At 58.1% G+C, this 9,742-nt stretch overlaps 1 protein-coding gene across 2 annotated transcripts in view; it reads left to right on the top strand.

The window, feature by feature from the left end:
• ARVCF (ARVCF delta catenin family member) overlaps positions 1 to 9,742 on the top strand; it is a 55,372-nt gene that overhangs the window by 23,439 nt on the left and 22,191 nt on the right. The gene's annotated exons all lie outside the window — the stretch shown is intronic.

Raw genomic sequence — 9,742 nt, 5'->3', positions numbered from 1 at the left:
CTTTCTTTCTTTCTTCCTTCCTTCCTTCCTTCCTTCCTTCCTTCCTTCCTTCCTTCCTTCCCTTTCTTTCTTTCTTCCCTTTCTCTTCTCTTCTCTTCTCTTCTCTTCTCTTCTCTTCTCTTCTCTTCTCTTTTCTTTTCTTTCTTTCCAGAGTTTTGCTTTTGTTGCCCAGGCTGGAGTGCAGTGGCGTGATCCTAGCTCACCGCAACCTCTGCCTCCTGCCTCAGCCTCCTGAGTAGCTGGGATTACAGGCATGCACCACCACGCCCAGCTAATTTTGTTTTTAGTAGAGACGGGGTTTCTCCATTTTGGTCAGGCAGGTCTTGAACTCCCGACCTCAGGTGATCTGCCCGCCTTGGCCTCCCAAAGTGCTGGGATTACAGGCATGAGCCATCACGCCCGGCTGGCAGCTTCTTTTCACTGTGGTCTGTGGCCAGTGGAGTTGAACACCGTCTTTAACCTTCTAGGGCACATACCAGCTGTTTCCTAAGTAATGCACTAAATGTGACTCAGTGGAAAGCGGCTTCTTGAATCCTCCCATGGTGGAAGGGTCTTTCCTGGGCACTGGGGTGTGGTAAGGTGTGCTTGTCCCTGCAGGTGGGTCTGTGCAAGCTCCGGGTCTGCAGGCCCAGCCACTCCCACCTGTCTCAGAGGAACCTCATATGGGATCAGAGGCAGGGGGTCCTGCAGATTGTGGTGTTAGGGGCAGGCTTGACCTTGCCTCAGGGGTCTCGGAGGGGGTCTGCCTTGCCCGGTGTCCAGGACAGGAATGGGGTCTACCTAGCATGCTGATCAGGAGCCAAGATGTCCCCCACCCTCGAAAGGGCCTGTCAGGACTTCTAGGTGGGATAAGCTACAGCCACGTGGGTGTGGACGAGTGTGCCTGCTGGTGCCTGTGCCTGTGGGGCATCTGTGAGTCCCTTTGCTTGGGTGTGCTTGTGTGTGTCTGTGTGTGTCTTAGTTCATTCACGCTCTGCCACCAAATACCTTTAGACGGAGTCATTTATAAACAACAGAAACTTACTGTTCCCAGTGCTGGAGGCTGGGAAGTCCAAGATCGAGGCGCCAGCAGATTTCGTGTGTGGTGAAGGCTGTTCATAGATGGTGCCTTCTGTGTGTCCTCACATGGCAGAAGGGGTAAAGCAGCCCCCAAGGGCCACTTTGATAAGGACATTGATCATATAAGGGCACTAATCACCTCCTAAAGGCCCTACCTCTTCATAGTGTCACATTGGAGATTAGGTTTTAACGTGAATTTGGGGGACACTGGCATTCACACCATAGCAGTGTGGGCGGCTGCACACATGCCAGTAGGGGGCTCTGAGGAGGGCCCCAGACTGTCAGCGCTTCCCTCTGCAAGGTTCCCACCTCTTTGTGGCGGGGACTGGACACACAGTCGAGTCCTGAGGCTCTCCTGGTATGTGGGGGTGGGAGCCAGATGGGAGGCTGCAGGGCCTGGCATCTGCCCTGGATTGGGTAGTGCAGCTCCCTGCCTGGCCCTCTGCGTTGCTTGCATATGAAAGGCAGGACTTTGCGCACTTGCTGGAGGTTGGTGTCTAGGCCTGTTGCCATGGGCACTCCAGAGTGGAGCTGGCTCCCAGCAGGGGAGGGGGTTGGGAGCGGCAAGGCCAGTGTCCAGCTCAGGCTCTGGGAGGGATGGGCTGTGCTCCAGGCGCCTTGGGAGCAGCCAGCGCTGGCCAGAGGCCACACAGGATCCTGGGGCAAGGGTGGAACAAATGAGACGTGGAACCTCCCTGCATATCACAGGGTGGGCTCTACTTCATGCTGGGTCAGGGACCCGCACCACTGGCTCCTCTGATGTGCTGGGTGGGAGAAGGGCACAGTGAGGAACACCTTTCCCAAGGGTTTTGGGACTTTTAGGGGACAGGCTGTTATCCCCAAGGGATGGCAGCACTGCCTCCTTCCTGAGGCTCACCTCTCAGTGCTGGGTCCTGGTTCTGCCCCTTCCAGTGCAGGGAAGATGATGGCTGGGAAAGTGACTTTGTCTCCTTGTTCTAGAAGGTCAGGGGAGGGTACTTTGGAGGAGGCACTGGGGCTTGCACCTGTCTTGTCTCTTGGCTTCACAGGCTGAAGCTGCTGGTGTTTCTGTCTCTAGCCTGAACCCCTCTCTTCCAGAACCTCATGCATCTAGCAGTCCCTCAGCTTCTCCAGCCTCACAGACCCCCTTTGCACCCTCCCGCTCAGGGTCTTGGCCCTTCCCTCCAGCCACCCAGGCCTGATCCCTTGCGGTCAGCCCGGACGTATTCTCTCACCCACACCTTCCTCTGATCCATTCTGAACCCCATGTCCTCCATCCACCGCAGCAACCACCCTATGGCCACTCCCTGCCACGGCAGCTGGAGGGTCCCAACCCCCACCCCTGTGCCCGCAGGTGTCAGCAGACAGCGGAATGCCAGTGGGGAAGGCAGGCTGGGAGGGGTGTGGTGAGGGCCTCCGTGGGGGATGCAGTGAGTGTTTGCTGACCCAGGCACTGCCATGTGGGGGCAGCCCTTGGCCCCACTCCCTGATAGCCGGGTAGATTTGCCTACAAAAGAATGGATCTCTCCCTGGGCTAGCACCTCCTCGTACTGCCGCAGGGGGCCAGTGACCACCCCCCGACCCCACCCCACAGGCTTAGTTAGCAAAGCTGCTGTGGGTCAGAGTGAGGTCACCTGGGGAGGGCCTCTGGGCAGGGTGCCTGCATGCAGGGAGCTGCCAGGTGCCTGGTCAGCAGCAGTCAGTGGGTGGGGAGGTGGGGATGGGGACAGGGACCCTCAGGCCAGTACAGGAGGAACTCCAGGGCTGGGAGTCTGGGGAAATGTGGCCTGGCCTCCTCTGCCTCCCTGGCTGTGGGGCTGAAGCATGGATGGGGCAGCCATGTTGTCACTGTGCCAGAGACCCACATGATCCTCAGGGTTCCATTTCCCCAGCCCTGGAATAAGCCAAGCCACGGTGAGGTTCCCTGTTATCCACCTCTGGCCTGTCCCAGGGTTTTAGCTGCAGCAAGGCCGGCAACATTTTCCCCCGGGTGGACAGGTGAAGACGGAGGCCAAGGCCAGAGAAGTGAGAGGACAGTGAACTGGGTGGGGCCATGATGCTGGGGCCAGTCCTCTCAGCACACCTGGTGCCAGACCTCCCACCGTCTGACGTTCCATCTCACGGCCCCTGCCTGCCCTCCCACGGAGGACTTCCTGCCCCCATCTCCCACAGGCACTGTTCCTGCGGCCGTCCTGGGCATTTCCTGACAGTCGGGAGCTCTGCTGCCAGTGCTGTTTTCCACTTATCTAAGCAGAGTGTGTTCTTTGTGAAAAGAACAAGGGGGAAAGCGGGAACCCCCTAGCTCCTGCAGAGAGGCTTCTGCAGAGAGGCTCCTCGGTGCTGTCTCTGCCCAGCCTCGGCCTGGCCTCCCGGGCTGTCCGGCTCATCCATCCGGAGACCCTTCTGGGTGGGCAGCTGGGGTAGGCTGGGCTAACCTCAAGGCTCTCCTACCTCAACTTCCTTGGCTCCGCAACCTGGGAAAGGTCCTGGGCTGGGGGGGGCCTGCTTTACCCCCCAGGGGCCCTTTGGCCACAGGCTCCCAGGGGCTGCACCCCCACCTCCCCTCAAAGGGGCTTTGTGTCACCACAAAGAGGCTCTGTCCCTCAGGAGAAGCCTGGGTGTTGCCATGGCGATAGAGGGGCTGGGAAGAAGGGGTCTACCCACTATCTTCGGGGGGGGGAAGGGTGTTGCAGGCGGAGGGCCCTGTGTGCTCAGGCTGGTGGCCAGCATGGCGACTGCTGCACCTGCCCACTGAGGCCCCTCAGCCTGGCGGACAGCTGTCCCCTACAGTGCCTCAGTGGGGCCATAGGGCGTGGTAGGGCAGGGCTGCCTCTGATCCCAGCCTAGCTGTGAGCCCTGTCAGCTCCCTCCTCAGGGATGCTTTGGTCCCTGTGCCCACCCCAGGGTACAGAGGATGGGGCTCAGCTCCATGTCTGGGCCTTGTAACTGCCGCCCGTCCCCCGGCCTCCACTGCGCCTGCCCTCCCTGAGGCAGGGGCATGAGCCACACGGCACCTTGCAGGGTGGGTGCCCGTCCCTGGAAGCCGTGGAGGCAATGGGCCAGCCGCCACCACCACCAATGTCCGGCCCACTTAGTGGGGTACTACACCTCTCCACACCCCTACAGGCTTCATGTTCATCATTGGGGGTTGACTAGGTGGACTGAGTGTGCAGGAGAGAAGACACTGCACTGGCAGCCCCTGCAGCCCTCTCCCTGGAGCTCCCCAGCCTTTGAGACCTTGGTGGTGTCCTGGGCAGGCTGCAGCAGGGAGCCCAGAGAATGTGGCCCCTCACTGGCACTACTCCACGACTTGGAGTCTGCAGGACCGCCCACTGCTGCAGCTGCAGCTAGAGTCTGGGTCAGGCACAGGAAGGGCATTGGGGGACTGTTTTGAATTGCGGCCTGGAGGACCTCCGTTCCACCCCATCCCATGTCTCCTCATGGAGAGGCAGGTCTCCGGAGACCAAGGAGACTTAAAGGATGCTGCTGTTGGCTCAGGGGGCAGGTGACCTGCTAGATTGGGAATCTTAAGCCCAGACCCTTTAGGGACCTCCAGCAGTGGCTCCCTGTGGCTCATGCCTCCCAGAGGAGGGACAGTTGCTGGGATACTCGCCTGCCCTGCCTGCTCACCTGTCACATCCTGCCTGTAGTCACTGGGCTCATTCGGCCACTGACATTCCCTAGAGCCAGCCCTTACCCTAACCTTAGGCTGCCCAGCTCCCTGGCCCCCAGCAGTGTCCCTGCCTTGACCAGACCCCCAACTTCCGTATCAGCCCCACACAGCCCCTGGTGCCCCTGGACCTCCCATCCAGCAGGCCCCCTGGGGCTGACCAGTGTAGCTTTGGTCCTGGCCACCTTTGGCCTTGGGCACTGCATTAGTGCAGGGCAGGAGCACCGTGGGAAGAGGCCCTTTCTGAGTAGTCTCCCTGGACGTGGGAGTGGTCGCTCACATGATCAGCGGGTGCCACTGAGTGAGCATGTGGACAGCCTGGGGAACTATCTCTGTCCCTCTACCCAACCCCCTGATGGCGTCTCATCCAGCCTGGCTCGCCGCCTCTGCTGGGGAAATCAAATTTCCAGGCTGAATCTGATTATGGCTGTCTGACAGTGGGCACCGCCCTGGCTCCTGGGGAGATTAGTCCCTGGCCTCTGCTTGCACTCGCCTGCTGGGTGGGGAGGGTATCTGGTTTGTCCATTTCCTATTGAGGTTCTGATGATGCCAGCGGCCCGTGCTTTGAGGAGTGGTACACCAGCAGGGGCAGGACCGTGGGGCTGTGGAGCAGCCTATGAGAGCACCTAATGGGTTGAGGATGCCACTTTGTTGTTGTATGTTACAAATACTTGATCCCAACATGCCGATTGTCTTTTCGTTTTCTTTGTGTCTGCTTCTTCCATTATGGAAAATTACAAATGCACAGAAGTGGAGAGCCTAGTGTGGTGGGTCCCGCACACCCCACACGAGCCTCACCGTGCTGGAGTCATGGTCTGCGAGTAGCGCTGGCACCCATCATTTCGTCAAAACACTCACTGCATGTGTGGCTCTAAATGGTGTCAGTTCTTTAAAAAACATGACCGCACTGTGTGATCCGGTTTTTTTTTTTTTTTTGATATACAGAAAGTTTCATTCTCACAAAGTCACGCTTGTCCGTCTTTCCTTAGGGGTTCCTTCTGCTGCTTAGAGGCTGAGAACTGTCATCCCCAGCTCAGGCACCCCAGGCCCAACACAGTCTGCAAGGGACTGTGGTCCTGGCCTTGGCACACATGGGCGTGGACTCTGCCCTGTGAACCCCACACCCCAGGCCCCTGGCTCTGGCCCTGTCCCAGCTTGGCTGCAGTGCCTGGCCAGTGGGCTTGGCCAGAAGCTCCCCACAAGGCTTTGGGCACCATCTGACCACAGTAGGGGCAACAGGGTAAACATGGGGCCCCCACAAGGCCTGGCCAGCTAGGGTGGGGAGCAAGTCTCTGTGCTGGCAGCTCCCAGGATGTCCTCCCAGGCAGAAGGTGGGTGCTGGGGCTGGGTCCAACTCCTGCCAGGGCACTTCTGGCATCATTTCCTCCTCGTAGGGATGGGTGGAGGGGGAAGAGGGTGTGGGAGGAAGCTCGATGGTCATCCGTCCCCTCTCTCCCCTCACGGGGGCCAGCACAGCCCTGGCTGTGTCCTGGTAGACAGCTGGCAAGGGGTCAGGATGGGACCTAGGCCCCGCCTGCCACCCCTCACTGGCCTGACCCTTCGGAAATTCCTCTAATTCCTCAACCCACATTGGACTCGGGCCCCATAATTTCATTTTCCGGACAAGGCTCTGGCTGCACTCCCGAGAAGGAATGTCTGGGTTGGCAAGAAGATGTCAAATGTCAGCTTTGGTTTCAGGGAAAGGATTTAGCTTCTACCCTCAGGTTGCTCACCATGCCTTCATGTTCCTGACAGTGTGTGTTGACTGTGGTTTGCCCCAGAGGGTTTGGGGGCCAGGACATTCTCTACTTAATGAGGTTCCAGCACTTCCTTCCTGCCTACCAGCCCCCACACAGCGCACCCACCCTTCCATTCATGCATCCCACTCTGTTTTCCCCATCATCCACTCCTCCATCCACCCAACCTTCAGCATCCCATCTGCCCACCCTCCTACACATTCTTCCATCATTTTATCCCTCCAACACCACCTGTATCCATCCAGCCACCTTCCCATCCAACTAGACACCATTTACCCATCCTCCCATCTCCCCTCATTTTCTTATATAACCACCTACTAGCCTCCTGTCCACACATTTGTTCACTCACTCAGTTACACCCCCTTCTATCTGGCCTCCTCTTCTCCCATCCCTCCAGCCACCCACCTACAACCTACTACTCATCCGTCCATTCATTTCATCTATAAACCCATCCAATCATCCATCTAGCTGTCCACCCTTCTATCACTTCACCCACTCGCCTATCCATTCACCCATCTGTCCTCTTACCCCTCATTCCCCCATCTGTCCATCCACCGTTCCATCCTCCACCATCCCCCCGCCCATCCGTCCATCCATTTATCCATCCATCCCCCACCATCCCTCCATCTATCCATCTGTTTATCTCTCTGTCCATCCCCTACCATCCTCCTACCCACCCATCCATCTATATGTTCATACTCCACCATCCCCCAATCCATCCATCCATTCATCTGTATGTCCATCTCCCACCATCCCCCTACCCACCCATCCATTCATTCATCTATATGTTCATCCTTCACCATCCCCCCAACCCATTCATTCATTCTTCTGTCCATCCCCTATTCATCCATTCATCTCTGTTCATCCCCCACCATCCCCCCACCCATCCATCCATCTGTCCATCCCTCTGTCCATCTTCCACCACTGCCTCAGCCACCCTCCATTCATTCATCCATCCCTGTATCCATCTGTCTGTCCATCCTCCCCCATCTCTCCTTTGCTTGCCCTCCCTCTAGTCTCCCATGGGCTGTGTGCCTGGGGCACCCTCTTCTGCCATGCTTCTCTCCTTGGGCCACCTGCTTGCCCAGCAGTTCATCCTGTGAGAGCACCTGGAGGCTCTCTTCCTGGTCCTGGACCCCATTGGGTCCAGGCCAGTGTCCATTGTTGCTGGGGCTGGGTCATCACTTTTGTTTTGCAATTTATTTTTCAGAGTTTCAATTTAGCCCCAACTTTTCCAACCCCTCTTTAGTTCCTGATGTTTTCTGGCTGGAACATGGTGTTGTCCACATGGTCCTGAAGTCTGGTCACTCGTGGACTGTGCAGTGTCCTTCCTGCGTTGCTGCTAAGTAAACTCCTGGGGCCAACATGTTTGGCAAGAAGTGGCCTCCTCAGAGTTGGGCATAAAGCTGGCTGCTGTGTTTTGGGTGGGAGGTCGTGAGGGGTCTACCCGACAAGGCAATGCTGGGCCCTTCCTAGGTTAGCGGAGGCCAAGGTGGCATTGGCTGGAGAGGACAGCCAGGGTCCCTGCAGCGTCCCCCTTCCCAGCCTGCCCCCAAGGCTCTCAAAAGCAACTCCGGTGCCCACTCTGCCCAGCATCCACTCAGGCCCCATCGATCTTAAGAATCCATGCACATTTTGCTTTCCTTGACGTGATATATTACTCGAATATAAAAACAGCATTTTGAGTTATCATCTGAAAAGCAGCCCTCTATGGTTCTGGGCCGGGATCCCTTGTATCCACATGGGCTCCTGTCATAGGCCAGAGGCTACCATGTCAGAGGAGTGGACCTGGGCCTTCCGTGCTCTGCCTGGAGCGTGTCCCGGGTTGCTCTTGAGACACCTGAGGTGCCAAGCCCATGCATGACCTGCGGGCCCAGGGCACTTCCCCCCAGGGCAAATGCAGGGCACACCTTGTAGCTGGGACAGATGGCACAGGCCCAGCACCGAGGTCTCTGCTGTCCTGAGCATGGCTGCTGGACTCTCCCCCCAAACACTGGCCAGTGTTTCTGGATGTCTCCAGGGAGACACATGGTCATTTTGCACCAATCGAGCCAAGTTGGGCAATGAGAAGGTCAGTGTGGGGTTTGGTCACCTTCCCACTGTGGCCTTGGAGTTCTGAGCCCTCAGCCAGAGCCAGTGGGCCCTTTTAGGGTGGGCATCTTTAGACCCCAGAGCCAGGGTGTGCTGGAGAGGCTTAGGTCAGGGAAGCTGTCCTCAGGGTCTGCGACCCAAGCCTGGTCCTGCTAGATGGGGGATGGGGTGTGTGGTGTAGGTGAGGGTCCACGTCTCTGCACGGGGAGGGAAGTAAGCCAGCCCAGGTCCACGAGGCCAGTGGCTACCCTGTGGTCCCGATTGTTACCATCCAGGGCTGTATCCCATTCCCTTCTGCCCCTTGATTCCGAGGTTCGGCTTAGATGATGGGCTGGTGCTGCAGCCGGGACAGGGCTGGGGGCTCCAGTGACATGGCCCCTGCCATCTGCCCTGGCTCTCCCAAGGGGAATACCCTACCATTCCCACCTCAGGCCCAGAACTGGGTTCAGTCCATTCATACACAGGCTCCCCTGTGTTGGTGGGTCTGGGGCCTGTGTGTGGGTAGACAGCATCAGGTGTGTAGAGAAGAGCTGTGTGACCATGCTCTGGGTGTGCAGTGCTGTTTCTCCTTTTGCTGGAGCACCCAGTCTGCACCTCAGTCTCAGGTGGCGGCCCCCAACTCTGCCTGCATTCTTCCATTCTGTGGCTGGCTGAAAACAGCTCCTCCACTCATACTGGCTTCCCCGAAAGGTCGTGTTGACAGTTTCATTTGTGGGACAGGTGCTGCGGAAATGGAGAGCAGCTTTTGGGGCCTGCACTGGTCTCTCGCCCTTGCTGGGCCTGTTTTCCCAGCTGTCAGTGGTGCTGGGCTCCACAATGTCTCTTCACCTATGAGGTGCACCCATGTCCTCGCACCATGTTGCTGGCCCAGCCAGCACTGGCACAACTGAGCCCAGCACTGCTTTTTATCTTGGGGACTCTGTCCTTGCAGCTGGCTCCATCCAGACCAGTAAGCAGCAGTGCTGATCCTCTGGGGATGTCACCTGCAATGTGTGTCCTCCCCATGGAGGGCCCTATATTGGTGCAAGGGCAAGGGATCCAGCAGTCAGCCTCATCAGGCTGGCGGGACCGGCCAGGAGGATGCCTGAGCAGCCCTGGGCACTGGGCCATGCTCACTGTGCTCCAGGCAGTGTGGCCTCGTGGCTATGCCCTGCCCACTGCGGTGAGCCTGGATCTGAGCTCCATA

The sequence above is a fragment of the Piliocolobus tephrosceles genome, chromosome 19, assembly GCF_002776525.5.
Source record: "Piliocolobus tephrosceles isolate RC106 chromosome 19, ASM277652v3, whole genome shotgun sequence".
Taxonomy (NCBI): Eukaryota; Metazoa; Chordata; class Mammalia; order Primates; family Cercopithecidae; genus Piliocolobus; species Piliocolobus tephrosceles.
Note: the sequence above shows the minus strand (reverse complement) of the source record. Positions and strands in the feature narration are given on the sequence as shown.